General features: G+C 44.5%; 1 long non-coding RNA gene across 1 annotated transcript in view; it reads left to right on the top strand.

Moving 5' to 3' along the window:
* Nucleotides 1-11,060, top strand: part of LOC142296125 (uncharacterized) — a 39,786-nt gene extending 28,726 nt beyond the window's left edge. The window contains exon 3 of the long non-coding RNA XR_012751591.1: nucleotides 10,992-11,060. This is a non-coding gene — a long non-coding RNA (uncharacterized LOC142296125). The remainder of the gene's footprint in view (nucleotides 1-10,991) is intronic.
* The last annotated feature ends 7,354 nt before the right edge of the window (nucleotides 11,061-18,414 follow it).

Below are 18,414 nucleotides of genomic sequence, written 5' to 3'. Positions count from 1 at the left end.
GGACTCTACCCAGCTCATCCCGAATTGCCCTGGTGCGGTGGCAATCGAGGTAATAATGGGGTTAATCATGGCAGGTGTCTCCCCGAGATACCTTCCATGATTAACCTGTATGTGAAACTAAAGAAACACACACAACGAAAAATCCTTTATCTAATATATAAAGCTGAGTGTATGTGTATATGTGTGTGTATGTGTGTATGTGTGTATGACCGCTAAAGGAATCCGCACCGTCGCATTTACAATCACGAAATTTTGCACAAACACCTCATGTGACCCAGGGAGCGTCGTAGACTATGTTTTGACTGAAAAATTTTACCCCGTGCTTTACAGTTAGTCTCTAAAATCCTGCCGCAATTAAACTGAATGGAGCTGGGAGCTATAGGTTATTAATAGCAACTGTCAGTGGTTGCTATAGGAACAAAAGAAACTGTTAGTTGAAGCTTATGTGTGAGGTTATATGATGTCGGTGGAGAGATGGATAGAGAGACAGAAAAAGACACACAGACAGAGACAGAGACAGATGGGGAAAAAGACAGACAGATAGATGAGGTATGAGACAGCCCTGGAAAAAGATAGCCCTGGAAAGAGACAGACAGGCAAAGACACAGAAGAGCAAAGAGACAGACCTGGAAAGAGACAGACCTGGAAAGAGACAGCCCTGGAAAGAGACAGCCGGGGAAAGAGACAGACCTGGAAAGAGACAGACGGGCAAAGAAACAGACGGGGAAAGAGACAGACGGGGAAAGAGACAGACGGGGAAAGAGACAGCCGGGGAAAGAGACAGCCGGGGAAAGAGACAGCCGGGGAAAGAGACAGTCAGGGAAAGAGACAGTCAGAGAAAGAGACAGACCAGAAAAGAGACAGACAGGGAAAGAGACAGACCGGAAAAGAGACAGCCCTGAAAGGAGACAGTCCTGGAAAGAGTCAGCCGGGCAAAGAGACAGGCCTGGAAAGAGAGAGCCCTGGAAAGAGACAGATGGGGAAAGAGACAGATGGGCAAAGAGACAGCCCTGGAAAGAGACATCCCTGGAAAGAGACAGCCCTGGAAAGAGACAGACGGGGAAAGAGACAGACAGGGAAAGAGACAGATGGGGAAAGAGACAGACGGGGAAAGAGACAGACGGGGAAAGAGACAGACGGGGAAAGAGAAAGACGGGGAAAGAGACAGCCCTGGAAAGAGACAGACGGGCAAAGAAACAGACGGGCAAAGAAACAGATGGGCAAAGAGACAGACAGGGAAAGAGACAGACAGGGAAAGAGACAGCCCTGGAAAGAGACAGACAGGCAAAGAGACAGCCGGGGAAAGAGACAGACCTGGAAAGAGACAGACGGGCAAAGAAACAGACGGGCAAAGAAACAGACGGGCAAAGAAACAGACGGGGAAAGAGACAAACGGGGAAAGAGACAGAGGGGGAAAGAGACAGCCTTGGAAAGAGACAGCCCTGGAAAGAGAGAGACGGGGAAAGAGACAGACTGGGAAAGAGACAGACAAGGAAAGAGACAGCCCTGGAAAGAGACAGGTGGGGAAAGAGACAGACCTGGAAAGAGACAGATGGGCAAAGAGACAGACCTGGAAAGAGGCAGATGGGGAAAGAGACAGACGGGGAAAGAGACAGACAGGGAAAGAGACAGACGGAGAAAGAGACAGACGGGGAAAGAGACAGACGGGGAAAGAGACAGACGGGGAAAGAGACAGTCCTGGAAAGAGACAGACAGGCAAAGAGAAAGACGGGGAAAGAGACAGCCCTGGAAAGAGACAGACGGGGAAAAAGACAGACGGGGAAAGAGACAGCCCTGGAAAGAGACAGACAGGCAAAGAGACAGCCGGGGAAAGAGACAGACCTGGAAAGAGACAGACGGGCAAAGAAACAGACGGGGAAAGAGACAGACGGGGAAAGAGACAGCCCTGGAAAGAGAGAGCCCTGGAAAGAGAGAGATGGGGAAAGAGACAGACTGGGAAAGAGACAGACAAGGAAAGAGACAGCCCTGGAAAGAGACAGATGGGGAAAGAGACAGACCTGGAAAGAGACAGATGGGCAAAGAGACAGACCTGGAAAGAGACAGACGGGGAAAGAGACAGACGGGGAAAGAGACAGACGGGGAAGAAGACAGATGGGGAAAGAGACAGACGGAGAAAGAGACAGCCCAGGAAAGAGACTGCCGGGGAAAGAGACAGCCGGGGAAAGAGACAGCCGGGGAAAGAGACAGCCGGGGAAAGAGACAGCCAGGGAAAGAGACAGCCAGGGAAAGAGACAGTTAGGGAAAGAGACAGACCAGAAAAGAGACAGACAGGGAAAGAGACAGACGGGGAAAGAGACAGCCCTGAAAGGATACAGTCCTGGAAAGAGTCAGCCGGGCAAAGAGACAGGCCTGGAAAGAGAGAGCCCTGGAAAGAGACAGATGGGAAAAGAGACAGATGGGCAAAGAGACAGATGGGCAAAGAGACAGATGGGCAAAGAGACAGCCCTGGAAAGAGACAGCCGGGGAAAGAGACAGCCCTGGAAAGAGGCAGATGGGGAAAGAGACAGACGGGGAAAGAGACAGACGGGGAAAGAGACAGACGGGGAAAGAGACAGAGGGGGAAACAGACAGCCCTGGAAAGAGACAGCCCGGGAAAGAGACAGCTGGGGAAAGAGACAGCCCTGGAAAGAGGCAGATGGGGAAAGAGACAGATGGGTAAAGAGACAGACGGGGAAAGAGACAGACGGGGAAAGAGACAGACGGGGAAACAGACAGCCCTGGAAAGAGACAGCCCTGGAAAGAGACAGCCGGGGAAAGAGACAGCCCTGGAAAGAGGCAGATGGGGAAAGAGACAGATGGGGAAAGAGACAGACGGGGAAAGAGACAGATGGGGAAAGAGACAGCCCTGGAAAGAGACAGACAGGCAAAGAGACAGCCGGGGAAAGAGACAGCCCTGGAAAGAGACAGCCCTGGAAAGAGAGAGACGGGGAAAGAGACAGTCTGGGAAAGAGACAGACGAGGAAAGAGACAGCCCTGGAAAGAGACAGATGGGGAAAGAGACAGACCTGGAAAGAGACAGATGGGCAAAGAGACAGACCTGGAAAGAGACAGACCTGGAAAGAGACAGACGGGGAAAGAGACAGACGGGGAAAGAGACAGATGGGGAAAGAGACAGACGTAGAAAGAGACAGTCCTGGAAAGAGACAGCCCAGGAAAGAGACAGCTGGGGAAAGAGACAGCCGGGGAAAGAGACAGACCGGAAATGAGACAGACCGGAAAAGAGACAGACCGGGAAAGAGACAGACCGGGAAAGAGACAGACGGGGAAAGAGACAGCCCTGAAAGGAGACAGTCCTGGAAAGAGTCAGCCGGGCAAAGAGACAGGCCTGGAAAGAGAGAGCCCTGGAAAGAGACAGATGGGGAAAGAGACAGATGGGCAAAAAGACAGATGGGCAAAGATACAGCCCTAGAAAGAGACAGCCCTGGAAAGAGACAGCCCTGGAAAGATACAGACGGGGAAAGAGACAGACGGAGAAAGAGACAGATGGGGAAAGAGACAGACAGGCAAAGAGACAGACGGGGAAAGAGACAGCCCTGAAAAGGGGCAGATGGGGAAAGAGACAGACGGGGAAAGAGACAGATGGGGAAAGAGACAGACGGGGAAAGAGACAGCCCTGGAAAGAGACAGACAGGCAAAGAGACAGCCGGGGAAAGAGACAGCCCTGGAAAGAGACAGCCCTGGAAAGAGAGAGACGGGGAAAGAGACAGACTGGGAAAGAGACAGACGAGGAAAGAGACAGCCCTGGAAAGAGACAGATGGGGAAAGAGACAGACCTGGAAAGAGACAGATGGGCAAGGAGACAGACCTGGAAAGAGACAGGCCTGGAAAGAGACAGACAGGGAAAGAGACAGACGGGGAAAGAGACAGATGGGGAAAGAGACAGATGTAGAAAGAGACAGTCCTGGAAAGAGACAGCCCAGGAAAGAGACAGCCGGGGAAAGAGACAGCCGGGGAAAGAGACAGCCGGGGAAAGATACAGCCGGGGAAAGAGACAGACTGGAAAAGAGACAGACCGGAAAAGAGACAGACGGGGAAAGAGACAGCCCTGAAAAGGGGCAGATGGGGAAAGAGACAGACGGGGAAAGAGACAGATGGGGAAAGAGACAGACGGGGAAACAGACAGCCCTGGAAAGAGACAGACAGGCAAAGAGACAGCCGGGCAAAGAGACAGCCCTGGAAAGAGACAGCCCTGGAAAGAGTGAGACGGGGAAAGAGATAGACTGGGAAAGAGACAGACGAGGAAAGAGACAGCCCTGGAAAGAGACAGATTGGGAAAGAGACAGACCTGGAAAGAGACAGGTGGGCAAGGAGACAGACCTGGAAAGAGACAGACCTGGAAAGAGACAGACGGGGAAAGAGACAGACGGGGAAAGAGACAGATGGGGAAAGAGACAGACGTAGAAAGAGACAGTCCTGGAAAGAGACAGCCCAGGAAAGAGACAGCCGGGGAAAGAGACAGCCGGGGAAAGAGACAGACTGGAAAAGAGACAGACGGGTAAAGAGACAGCCCTGAAAGGAGACAGTCCTGGAAAGAGTCAGCCGGGCAAAGAGACAGGCCTGGAAAGAGAGAGCCCTGGAAAGAGACAGATGGGGAAAGAGACAGATGGGCAAAGAGACAGACGGGCAAAGATACAGCCCTAGAAAGAGACAGCCCTGGAAAGAGACAGACGGGGAAAGAGACAGACGGAGAAAGAGACAGATGGGGAAAGAGACAGACAGACAAAGAGACAGACGGGGAAAGAGACAGCCCTGAAAAGGGGCAGATGGGGAAAGAGACAGGCGGGGAAAGAGACAGACGGGGAAAGAGACAGACGGGGAAAGAGACAGACGGGGAAAGAGACAGTCCTGGAAAGAGACAGACAGGCAAAGAGACAGACGGGGAAAGAGACAGCCCTGGAAAGAGACAGACGGGGAAAGAGACAGATGGGGAAAGAGACAGATGGGGAAAGAGACAGACGGGGAAAGAGACAGACCTGGAAAGAGACAGATGGGGAAAGAGACAAACCTGGAAAGAGACAGATGGGAAAAGAGACAGACGGGGAAAGCGACAGACCAAGACAGACGGAAAAAAGACAGACGGGGAAAGAGACAGACAGACATACACATAGAGACAGACACAGAGATAGAGAGAGACAGACAGACACAGAGATGGAGACCGATAGACAGATACAAATACAGAAATAGAAATAGTCAGACAGAGACATAGACAGACAAGGAAAGAGACAGACAGAGAGACAGACAGACAGGGACACACAGACAGAGACTGGGAGAGAGACAGTTACTATCCCGGGCAACGCCCGGGTACTACAGCTAGTTTGAAATAAAAGACAAAAAAACACCTCATTTACCTCTTTATTAATCCCCAAACAACAATCCAGGTCCGAAGTAATCCACATGACACTGTCAGCTCTGCTACATGAAGATGACAGGGAGCCCCGTAAAAGCACTCTGTGTCCTCTCCACGCAACACCTGAAGTGAGCCGCAGTGTCACCAGAGACTTCACTCTGCAATGCAGAGGTCAAGATAACCAAATCTTCCTATGTTTTTCATTAGAGGCAGTCGCTCAATCGTTAGAGCTACTGCCTAGGGGACATTAGTTCACGAGTTGAAGTCCCGGCCGCCTCTCTCTCTCGTTCTCTCTTGTTATCTCTTTCTTTCTCTTGTTCTCTCTTTTTCTCTCTCTCTCTTTTTTTCTCTCTCTTTTTCTCTCTTTTTCTCTTTCTCTCTCTTTTTCTCTCTTTCTCTCTCTTTTTCTCTCTTTCTCTCTCTTTTTCTCTCTTTTTCTCTTCTCTCTCCTCTCTCTCTCCTCTCTCTCTTCTCTCTCTTCTCTCCTCTTCTCTCTTCTTCTCTCTCTCTTCTCTCTCCTCTCTCTCTCTACTCTCTCTCCTCTCTTTTCTCTCCTCTTCTCTACTCTTCTCTCTCTCATCTCTCTCCTCTCTCTCTCTTCTCTCTCTTCTCTCTTTTCTCTCTCTCTCCTCTTCTCTCCTCTTCTCTCTCTCTTCTCTCTCCTCTCTCTCTCCTCTCTCTTCTCTCTCTCCTCTTCTCTCATCTTCTCTCTTCTCTCTCCTCTCTCTCTTTTCTCTCTTTTCTCTCTCCCTCTCTCTCTTCTCTCCTCTCTCTCTTCTCTCCTCTCTCTTCTCTCTCCTCTCTCTTCTCTCCTCTTCTCTCTCTCTCCCTCTCTCTCTTCTCTTTTCTCTTTCTTTTCTCTCTCTCAGACCTGGCGATAATCAGCTAATGCGGTCACCTGACGGAATCAGCTGACACTAAAAGTCGAGCGGGAAGGCCGGCTTTTTACCGCCCGGCTGGCTAAACTATCAGCTGCTGCTGTCGGAAAGGAGTCTGCACAGAAGTGTGTAGTTTTGTTTTTTTTTTTTTGCACTGATGCATGAGCTGATTAAATAAAAGCCATTTATACAATCAGCTGCTGTGTCATGTGATTTAGGCCCTTGAACCTGACACATCATCTGATCACTTTGCCTTCCAGCAAACCAATCAGATGATATTGGATCCGGATTGGACGGCGCGGGACCCTTGACCCAGGATTACTGCGGAGGGGGGTTCTTTATTTCAATAAAAATGGAGTCACTAATTGTGTTATGTTTTATTTCTAATAAAAATATTTTTCTGTGTGTTGTGTTTTTTTTTATCTGTACTAGAAATTTATGGTGGCCATGTCTAATATTGACGTGACACCATGAATTTCGGGCTTAGGGCAGTTGATAATATACAGCTAGCCCTAACCCCATTATTACCCAGCAAGCCACCCATCACCAGGGCCACTGGAAAAGTTGGATACAGCGCCAGAAGATGGCGTTTCTATGAAAGCGCCATTTTCTGAGGCGGCTGCGGACTGCAAATCGCAGCAGGGGTGCCCAGAAAGCTTGGGCACCCTGCGCTGAGGATTTCAATCCCCAGCTGCCTAGTTGTACCTGGCTGGACACAAAAATTGGGTGAAGCACACGTCATTTTTTTTTTTTAATCATTTCATGAAATTCAGGAAAATCATCATCATCAAAAAAAGGGCTTCCCTATATTTTTGGTTTGCAGCCGGGTACAAATAGGTAGCTGGGGGTTGGGGGCAGCCCGTAGCTGCCTGCTGTACCTGGCTAGCATACAAAAACATGGCGAAGCCCAAGTAATTTTTTTGGGGGGCAAAAAACTCCTGCATACAGTCCTGGATGGAGTATGCTGAGCCTTGTAATTTTGCAGCTGGTGTCTGCTGTCTGTATGGAGGAGAGCAGACAGCAGCTGCAGAAGTACAAGGCTCAGCATACTCCATCCAGGACTGTATGCAGGAGTTTTTTGCCCCCCAAAAAATGACGTGGGTACAACTAGGCAGCTGGGGATTGGAATCAGGTTGGCCCGAGCTTTCTGGGCCCCTCTGCTGCGAATTGCAGTCTGCAGCCGCCCCAGAAAATGGCGCTTTCATAGAAGCACCATCATCTGGCGCTGTATCCAACTCCTCCAGCAGCCCTGAAGCCGGGTGGCTTGCTGGGTAATAATGGGTTAATACTAGCTTTCTTTTACTAGCTAGTATTAAACCAGAGATTCTTAATGTCAGGCAAGTTTGATCCGGCCAATAAGAATCTCCAATAAAGGGTTAAAAAAAAGACACCACACAGAGAAAAAATACTTTAATAGAAATAAATACACAGACACACTTAGAGACTCCATGTTTATTACTCCCTGTCATCCCTCCACGATCCTGGTCGTCTGTCTTCTTTCTCCTCAACCCATGCAGCTCTGCTACATCAGACAGCACTGCATGGGAAGAAGACGCTGCTGCTCCCGTGCAGTCTAATCACTCAGTGAGTGAGCAGATGCTGTGGGCTGTAAGCGGTGACGTCACCGCTGCCACCATTGCTAAAGTAATCTGACAGGTGGGTTACTATAGCAACGGTGCTCCGATCACGTGATTCTTCCCGGTGCTGCAATTCACCGGCTGTGGCTTCCAGTCCTTGCATGTGGGCTGACTCTGTAAAGAGCGCCCACATGCAGGAACGGGGAAGCCGACCATGTGCCAGAGCATCTCGCCGGTACACGGAGATGCACAAACGAGCACCGCATACCGGTGAGATGCACTGATAGGACCTAGCATGACGTCTAGCCATGTGACCAGTCTGTAGCCAATGAGATAATACACACGTGACTGGTTACATGCTATTTTGACGTCACGGAAGGTCCTATCATCAGTACTGGTTACCGGGAGGACGCAGCGATTATCGGAAGGAAAAGCGGCAGCAGACAGAATGCAGGACGCGTCGCGGGGACCTGTAAGTGTATTGGCAATGTTTATTAACTGTATGTGTACATGTATAATGTGTTTTTTTGTGTTTGTGTTTGCCTGCCATTGTTTTCAATGGGGTTCGAATTGGTTCATCGAACATTCGTCGAACGTTCGTCGAACGGAGCCTCCGTTCGTCGAACGTTCGTCGAACGGAGCCTCCGTTCGTCGAACGGAGCCTCTTTTCGACGAACCGAACCGAACTCAAACACTAGTGGGTGGCTCATCTCTAATCATGATCTTCAGGGTCTCAGCTACCCCCGGTAGCTGAAATCCCGGAGATTTACCATTGCTGGGGGGCGCTACAGGCTTTTTTGTCATGACGACTCAAAGCGTAGGTACAGAACAAGTACCCTGCTTTTCCGAAGTCTTGAGACATTAGGCTGTCGTTATGGGGTTAAGTCAAGTATCTACTTGCCGCTGCAATAATCATAGTACTGGAAATCCCTTGCACCCACTTCTTCATTTAATTAATTGTTAAAACATTTTTTTCACCTTAAATTTCAGCTAGAAGAACTAGCCAACTGGGGGTTCAGATGTCAAGCGCACTTTGAATAGGTATGTCCTCCCTGGGCCCATTATAGGAAATCTCATCTCATCTAACTTTTCTGTAGTTCTCATGATACAAGCTCCGATATGCTACTAGTTTAACTACCAATGGGTCTGATTAGGTTAGCCAAATGAAGCAACAGCTTATAAGCTAGAATCTTCTCACATACATTGTAATTCAGATCATTACCTCTCTTATAAACAAGCTGAGTGTAATTGGACTAGAGGAAAATATGTGTATCTGGGTTAACAACTGGCTCAGTGATAGGAAACAAAGGGTGGTTATTAATGGAATACACTCGGATTGGATTACAGTTAACAGAAGTGTATCTCAGGGGTCAGTATTGGGTTCTCCTTGTTTTAACATATTTAATAATGACCTTGTAGGGGACATACACAGTACAATATCAATATTTGCAGATGATACTAAACTCTGCAAGATAATCAACATGGGGAGAATAATTTATTGTTGCAGCTTATGTGAATAATTTGGTGGTTTAGGCTTATAAATGACAATTGAATTCTAATTTAGATTAATGTAAGGTAATGCACATCGGCAGATGAAATAAAATGCTTAATTGTGTACTAAATTATAAAACATAAGGTAAAACTGTCACTGAAAAAGTCTTTGGTGTATGAGTGGACGGCAAACTCAATTTTAGTCAGCAGTGCCAGGCAGCTGTTGCGAAGGCTAATAAAATAATGTGATGTATTAAAAGAAGCATAGATGCTCATGACAAGAACATGGCTTTGCCTCTACACCAGTCACTGGTGTGGTAAACAGTGTATAAGATGGAAATGACTCAACTTGAGTGTGTGCAGAGAAGAGTCACCAAGATTATTATGGGAATTGGTGGACTGCAATACCAAAAAAGGTTATTAAACTTGAGGTTATTTAGTTTGGAAATAGGAAGGCTTAAAGGCAATCTTATTACAATGTAGAAATATTTGAATGGACCGTACATGGAGATAATTTTAGTGACCTTTTCAGACATAGACATGCAGTGGGTGCAAGTGGGCATCCTCTGCAAGGAAAGAAGGTTTACTCATAAAAACCAATGCAGATTCTTTACTGTAAGAGCAGTGAGACTGTGGAACTCTCTGCCACATAATGTTAGCCAGCTAACACGATACCACAATATTACCCTGCATTGCACCACATAATGTTGTAATGGTTTATTCATGACTAAAATGCATGAAGGGCCTGGATATCTTTCTTGATAAATATAAAGTTACATGTTATGGCAGTAGATTGTGTAATGGACTGCTGATCCAGGAAACTATTTTGAGGTTGGAATTTTGTTCCCCTAATATGGAACTATTGGTGTTTTCCCCATGTTTTTTTTTTTACTTTATATGGATCAATATGTTAGGCTGTAGGTTGAACTTGATGTACTTATGTCTACATTCAACCTTAAAAACTATAAAACTATGAAACTATACTATCAAGTAGACAGGCTACCTCCCCACCCAGGTTGTCCCTTCTAGTACTTTTTTTTATAATTATTGTGCTTAGTCAATCCCTGACAAAGGCAACACCGAAACGCGCGGCTTTATGGGTGCATCACACAGGAGATTCTGTTGAGCAGTAAATATCTATTTGTCTCTTCTATTGCATGTAATTACCTACATTTTCTTTGCAATGTGACTATACTTAACCCATGAATACAATCTGATTGTGTCTTCCAGCTTGAGCTGGTTGCTTTATAATTATACATATTTAGACAGCTATAACTTTTTTGCCACAACTTCAGTCGATCCCAATGGGGGTACAGCTATACAGATACATTACTGGGAGAAAGTTGGGTTTATTTGGCTTTTGGGTCAAATTTCAGGATGATCCTAAAATGCACTCTAACCTTTTCGTGTGAACTTAACGTGGCCTTTTTTGAACTTCTGAATGCACATGTCCAACTGCTTAATGTTTCAGTACTTTTTGCACAACTTGCTGTTCTTTAAAAATGAGCTTAATGGTAAAATTCACAACAGGTGTTTGATCAATGAATTGTCCAATAAATTTTGGAATTTAATTAGAAAGGGTATTTTAACAGCCATCCTCATCATGCTGTTCACATTTTTACATCATAAGGCCAAGACAACACCTAACAATTGATCAACAGTACCTCGCTATTTCAGGTGTCATCAGAAGATTGCAATAGAAATAAAGAGAGACTGAAAGAGTTACAGAACGGCATAGAAGTTGACATCCTTTGACCACATCACACACACTGATGACCGCTCCATGATGAACAATGTCCTTCTAGGCTACCTGTAAGGATACCTGACCATACCACCAGGCACAGGCGTCATCATCTTACATGGGCCAGGGAGCATCTACGCTGATAAGGGACCAGTGGACCTCAGTGCTGTTCACTGATAAAAGTCAATTCACACTGTACTGATGGCCGTCAATAATGTTGAAGGCGTAAAGGACAGCACGATGCATCAGCTACTCTTATCACCAGATGAGTCTTTGGTGATAGTAGTGTTACAGTGTGGCAGCTCTGTCAAGTCAATACAGAACTGCCCTACACCTTGTGAATGGTACAGTGACAAGCCCCTACTACTTGAATAAAATTATTAATCCAGTCATTGTACCACTGCATGAACATCACAGGACTAACTTCATCTTCATTGATGACAATTCTCCAGATTATTAAGGTTGCATCACTAGGGAACAGCTGCTGGAGACTGGGGTACCTCAAATGATGTGGCCTGCACTTTGTCTAAACCTGAATCTTATGGAAAACTATGGGATCAGCTGAGTCGCCGAGTAGAGGCATGTTACTATGTACCCTAGAACCTCAATAACCTGGGGGCTGCCCTTAAGAAGAGTGGGATGCCATTCCTCAGCAGACAATACCTCAACTGTAAAGAGCATGAGACGTTGTTGTCAAACTGTAATTAATGCTCAAGGCCACATGACAATTTATTGAGACATTAACATTTTTTTTTTGTAATTGGCTTTTGTTTCAATAAATTGTTTGAGTTGAGGAAATCACCATTGCGTACTTTTACTTAAATGCCCTACTTTTATGATAAAATATCATTGTAACAAGAACTTTTTACACTTTACATAAATTTCCCCTGAAAACCAAATATTCCTAACTTTTTGTGAGCAGTGTAGTTTAATCCATATTGATATATGGTGTTTTGGCAATATTTGTACCAGTAATCTATTGATTTCCATATTTATTATTTGATGATATTGCAAAACCGGTAATATTCCATCAACAACTCTATGCTTCCAGAAAGACATCTCTTGTATATCTTGCACAGACTATTAATTTGTGTGCTATGTCCTTGTTCCATTGTATGGCCATCATACCACTTTATTTGACCCAATAAAGCTTATTGTTCTGTTCCTGACTTTTTCATGACTTGTAATTTTTTCAACAAAAGAAGAGCAAAAATACACAATCCAGTGAATGATAGGTGTATATTCACAAAATTCCTTCTTTAATTAAAAAATAGATACTTTATTAATCACTGTTTAAAATCCATCATTCCACTATGTAGGGCAAGTATAATGGGGGATAGTCATGTCATGGCCATGCTCTGCAGGCCCGCCATCCTGCAGAGCCAGTTTCTCGCCTTTGCCCTGTGAGCCGGGCTGCTGCAGACCTGGCTTACCCTTTTTGGTCCCCTCCGGGTTTTTGGCCTCTCCCTGACCCTGGGGAAGGGGTCCTCCGGACCTCGATTTGGACTCCGCACCGCTTTATTATAGAGCCAACCATGCTGCTGCGCCGCCAGTGATATTTCCGGTTTTGGCAAGTACTCGGCTCTGATCTGCTCATGTCTACCCTGATCCTGTCCCATTACAGCTCCCCTCCTCCAGCTCTCCAGACTTCCTACCTATGCCCATATCTGCATTCCCTGATCTCCCCGTGACCCACTTCATATCATCCCCTTATTCCGTTCTGCTCTTCCCGGTGTTCTGTCCTACTCCCTCCTTTTACCGCCCTCTGTATTACCCACCTTCTCCACTCATACCCATCCCTGTTGACTGCTCTCATCCCTACTTACTGACTGACTCCCTTTGTGTACCGACTTCGGCTTGTGCTTTGACTCTGTCTCAGTTTTCCCTATTGTCCTGAACATTACCTCTCTGTGCATCGATCTTGGCCTGTTTGATTACTCTCCCCTAGGTTCGGCGCCACCTAGGGTTTTCTTCTATTAGTTCCTGTCCGGTTGTGCTTTTGAGACACCTGGTGGTTTACCTCTAACTGCACCAAATTTAGCTTCACAAGTCACACCAAACTATACGTTTCAGCGTTTCCTCACGCCTTCCTCATGGTCCAATCGGCTGGATTGTGCATTTTTGCTCTTCTTTTGTTGGTTAAAGTGGCTGGCTCCCACCCTTCTCTGTGTGGATGGATCCTAACAAACCTTATTCCACGGCATCTGCTAATACCAGTAAGCTGGCTATTTTTTCTATTTTTGTCATTTTTTGTTTCTTACTTTTACGGATTAGTCTTATAGCATAAATATCCTGAGTATGTAGCACACACCTACACCCCATAATTTATCCTCATGTTTACGTTTTTGCTTATAAACTTGTGTATGTGCACACATATATTGTTCTGTTTATTCCTTGCCATTTTCTTTGTGTTTAGTCATTGTAGACAGTATATTCGTATTGCTACTATCACGATTTGTTTTCCATTTACCTTGATGGCCTCTAATTGGACTTTGATACCTGGAAACTTTCTCTTACTGCAGCACTCAATTTTTACATTTATCCAAAGCTTTCATTTGTGTTACTATTATTCGATAAGACTCATGACATACACTGTTTTCTTTTCTGTTTGACTACTAACAGTTGTAAAATATGCCTTGATGAAAAAACAACAAAGAGTATTTCAAAAGGAAAGCAAAGTACTGTATATAGAATTGCTTGAATACATGAAGTTCAATCACGCGTCTACGATGATAGTTTCTTTTGAAATATTATTTGCCGTTTTTGTTGCCTTAAGGGCTTATACCGGATTCATTGTTGGGTGCACAGACCTTCTAAGAAGGCCTAATATGATTCAAAATAGTTAATCCAAATTAGTTGTTTATTTTTAAATAAATGAAAAATAAAATCATATATATATATATTTATATATATATATATATATATATATATATGACACACAGTATATATATATATATATATATATATATATATATATATATACTGGATATATATATGTGTATATATATATATATATATATATATATATATATAATAATATATATACTGGATATATATATATATATATATAAAATTTCTATGGATCTTATTCCATTATTACTAAATAAAGATGCTGACAAACTGATAATCACTAGGTTTTGAAAGTTTTTATGAAGTGACAACCATTACGGCTACACTTTCAGTCATCAAATTTGCGAAAATGGCTGCACAGATAAAATAGTAGTGTCAATATCTCTTTAAGTAAAATAATATACAATATTTTTATTAAGTTAGCCTTGTATAGAATCACACTTTATGATGCACTGGTATAAAGATAGCTGTCTTGGCACATACTTTGTGCAGATGAGTCCACATTGTTGAATATAGAACAACACGTATTTGCACAGATTTAGTACCTTCATCAGGTTATTTAAATGAATGTGAAGGAACAAACAAAATAAAACATAAAAAAACATAAATGTTTTTCTACCCTGAGGATTATGCTCTTGGAAAACATATAGGATGACATGGTGTTTTCTTGAATTAATCACCTATTATCTAATGCATGAATGGGCTGGTGCTGCTAAAGCTGCTCTTTTGTTTCTCATAGATTGGGTTCAGGATCCAATAACGCCACTTTGATATCTATTTGCCCCTACAGGACTCAAATACCAGCTAGAGAAGAAGAAGAGATGGTCTAATAAATGGATACTCCTTCTGGTGGACTCAGACCACCCATATGTTACAAGTTGTTATCATTTCTTTTCACCTATCACTTCCCTATAACAAATGGTAATTTGTTGGTTTTGAGAAAGTGCATACAAAGTTGTATGTGTTTTAAGTAGCGCACTAACGCACTATAGATACAACTGAAACTACCCATGGCTGACTGTCAAACATAGCACGTTGCACTCTGAACTTTAAGGCTGTGCCAAACCTTACGACATCAGTGGTCACCAGTGGGCCAGAGATTTACGATTTGCTCATTTCAATTGTTATGTTTCACCCAACTTGATATAGTGATAAACGTATTACAATTTAACAGTGTTTGCTGCCCCAACAGTTCAGAGAAACCATTGGCAGTAATAGGAGATGTGGCGATTAGAACCTCCTATTATAAAATAGTGTTTACAAGCTTATAAAAATAAAATGTAATTTTATCCATTTGTTTCTGTTGGACTGAACTGATGGGCAGAGCCAAATTATGTAATTGAGGATTTGACACAGTACATTTAGAATTAGGTCAGACCTTTTCAGGAGCAAGACAGATTTAAAGTTCACATCTTATGTGACAAGGTGATAATCTGCTCAAGTGTATCACTCGTAATGTATGTGCCACCCAACAACCTCTCCCAGCGTACTTTTCAGCGCGAACACTAATATTTGGGCGCAGTATTTGGCATCCATTAATTGTGGTTAGTTACAGCATAGGAAATATAGCAGTCAATCATCATACAGGCACATGCTGGGATTTCTTAATTTATTAATAATGAATCTCACTACAGCCAGAAATCAAACTGCATAAAAGTTACTGACATCAAAACTGGTTGTCCTCAAAATGGTCATCTCACAAAAAGAGGTTATATCAATAAATAGATCTAAAGCCCAAATGGAGAAGGAGGAATGGGTATTCTGCACTGTTTGTCAGGATCCAAACGAAGAATCCACAAGACAGATGACGTGTAAGGCTATGTGTCCACGTTGCTTTTTACCTGCTTTTTTGCTGCTTTTTCAACTGCAGTGATTAATGCCAAAATGGATGTGTTCTGCTTTTCAAGCTTAGTCTGTGGGAATTTGGGTTTCTAAACCCCACTATGCAGTTCAAACTGCAGCCTTTTTGTGGCAGAAATTTGGGCAAAAACTCAGCTTTGCAGTGCAACACGCAAATGGCAAAAACAATTGAGAAGGCTGCAGTTTGAACTGTATAGTGGGGTTTAAAAACCCAAATTACCACAGACTAAGCTTGAAAAGCAGAACACATAGTTGAAAAAGCAGCAAAAAAGCAGGTAAAAAGCAAAGTAGACACATAGCCTAAATGTGGTTTATTTTCAGTGCATTTGTAAGTCATCTGACTTCTTCATCAAAGAAAAACCCCACAACAATCAGTAACAATAGATCTTTAAATAATAATAAGTTCCCATTTGGATGTGTTGAAAAAATGTTCACGTGCTGAGACAATCTTATAAATGTACCCCTGCTATGTATGGTGTTATTTTCTATGTCCGACCATGGAGAGCCTCTGCAGCTCATGGTCGCACATACACAGCTTCTGGCCAGGGGAGAAAATATAGTAGCAATTTTACTATACCTGTTTGCATATTTTTTTAACAGGAAATTCAAATAGAGGAAACGTTATTCTCTGTAAATTTAATGCCCCTTTTATGCTCTGGGGTGTATAATATTATTACTAGAATGTCCCTTATTATGATCTGTAAAAAAACAACCTTATACTCATCTTACTGCTCACCTCACTGGCCCCTCCGCTACTTACTCTCATGCATCTGGTCCTCAACGCATCTTTGATCTCCTGCCATTCGTACTGGAATCCCCAGTCCTCTTATGCTGATTCAGGACTTCCAGCTTTCATTGGGCTTGAGAATGTCCTGGGCAAAAGGTCACGATTAGTGATGAGCGAGTACTAAAAAGCTCGGGTGCTCGAGGCTCGGGCCGAGCATCCCAAGATACTCGTGTACTCGGCCCGAGCACCGAGCCCAATGTTATCCTATGGGAGACCCGAGTATTTTTATGAAATGACCCCCGGCAGCATGTAGAAACCCTAAAAATGTCACAAAAGTGTCAGAAGAGTGCTCAAATGACATGGCAACAGCATGGGGAAGACCCATTGATGCATTTATCACTCAAAAGTCACAGCTGTGAACAATTTTGTCCGCGTTTTACGCCAATTTTACGGACTCACCAGAAAACCTTCAAAAATGACACCAAAATGAATTTTCATGGCGGAAATGTTAAGGGCACATACCCAATAGTGAGATAGAGCTGGTGTATGTTACTTTTGGAGATTACATGAAAGATTTTACGTGAAAACATTGTGTGGCACTCCGATGTCCCTGAGAAGAAACGTACATGAAGGCCTCTTGAGTCTAATGTGCCCATTTTGAGGAAGTGAGTCTTTGTAGTATTTTCCTTTGCCAGGGCAGTCCAAAATTGTGAGGTTCACCAATGCCCCTGCATACAGACGTGCATGAGGGCCTGTAAACCTGAAGTGCCCATTGTAAGGAAGTGGCTCTATTGTAGTATAGCCCTTTGGCAGGACAGCCAAAAATTGGGAGGCTCCACATTGTCCCTGGATAGAGACGTGCATGAGGGCCTGTAAACCTGAAGTGCCCATTGTAAGGAAGTGGGTCTATTGTAGTATAGCCCTTTGGCAGGACAGCCAAAAATTGGGAGGCTCCACATTGTCCCTGGATAGAGACGTGCATGAGGGCCTGTAAACCTGAAGTGCCCATTGTAAGGAAGTGGGTCTATTGTAGTATAGCCCTTTGGCAGGACAGCCAAAAATTGGGAGGCTCCACATTGTCCCTGGATAGAGACATGCATGAGGGCCTGTAAACCTGAAGTGCCCATTGTAAGGAAGTGGGTCTATTGTAGTATAGCCCTTTGGCAGGACGGCCAAAAATTGGGAGGCTCCACATTGTCTCTGGATAGAGACATGCATGAGGGCCTGTAAACCTGAAGTGCCCATTGAAAGGAAGTGGGTCTATTGTAGTATAGCCCTTTGGCAGGACAGCCAAAAATTGGGAGGCTCCACATTGTCCCTGGATAGAGACATGTATGAGGGCCTGTAAACTTGAAGTGCCCATTGTAAGGAAGTGGGTCTATTGTAGTATAGCCCTTTGGCAGGACAGCCAAAAATTGGGAGGCTCCACATTGTCCCTGGATAGAGACATGCATGAGGGCCTGTAAACCTGAAGTGCCCATTGTAAGGAAGTGGGTCTATTGTAGTATAGCCCTTTGGCAGGACAGCCAAAAATTGGGAGGCTCCACATTGTCCCTGGATAGAGACATGCATGAGGGCCTGTAAACCTGAAGTGCCCATTGTAAGGAAGTGGGTCTATTGTAGTATAGCCCTTTGGCAGGGCAGCCAAAAATTGGGAGGCTCCACATTGTCCCTGGATAGAGATGTGCATGAGGGCCTCAAAACATTGTTCCCATTGCAAAGGAGCGGGTCTCCTGTCGTTGTAATGTCCATTCTGAAAGAATGGGCAAAAAAATTTACCACTGGGGGTATACCTGAAACAACGGCCTAACTATTGTAACGGTCATCATGGTGGCGCATGAGGAGAAGGAGGAGTAGTCCAGCGATTATCCAAAGTCCAGAAGTGTGTACCCATGGGTGAGTGAAGGTGCATGGCAAATTCC

Source organism: Anomaloglossus baeobatrachus, chromosome 1 (assembly GCF_048569485.1).
Source record: "Anomaloglossus baeobatrachus isolate aAnoBae1 chromosome 1, aAnoBae1.hap1, whole genome shotgun sequence".
NCBI lineage: Eukaryota > Metazoa > Chordata > Amphibia > Anura > Aromobatidae > Anomaloglossus > Anomaloglossus baeobatrachus.
Note: the sequence above shows the minus strand (reverse complement) of the source record. Positions and strands in the feature narration are given on the sequence as shown.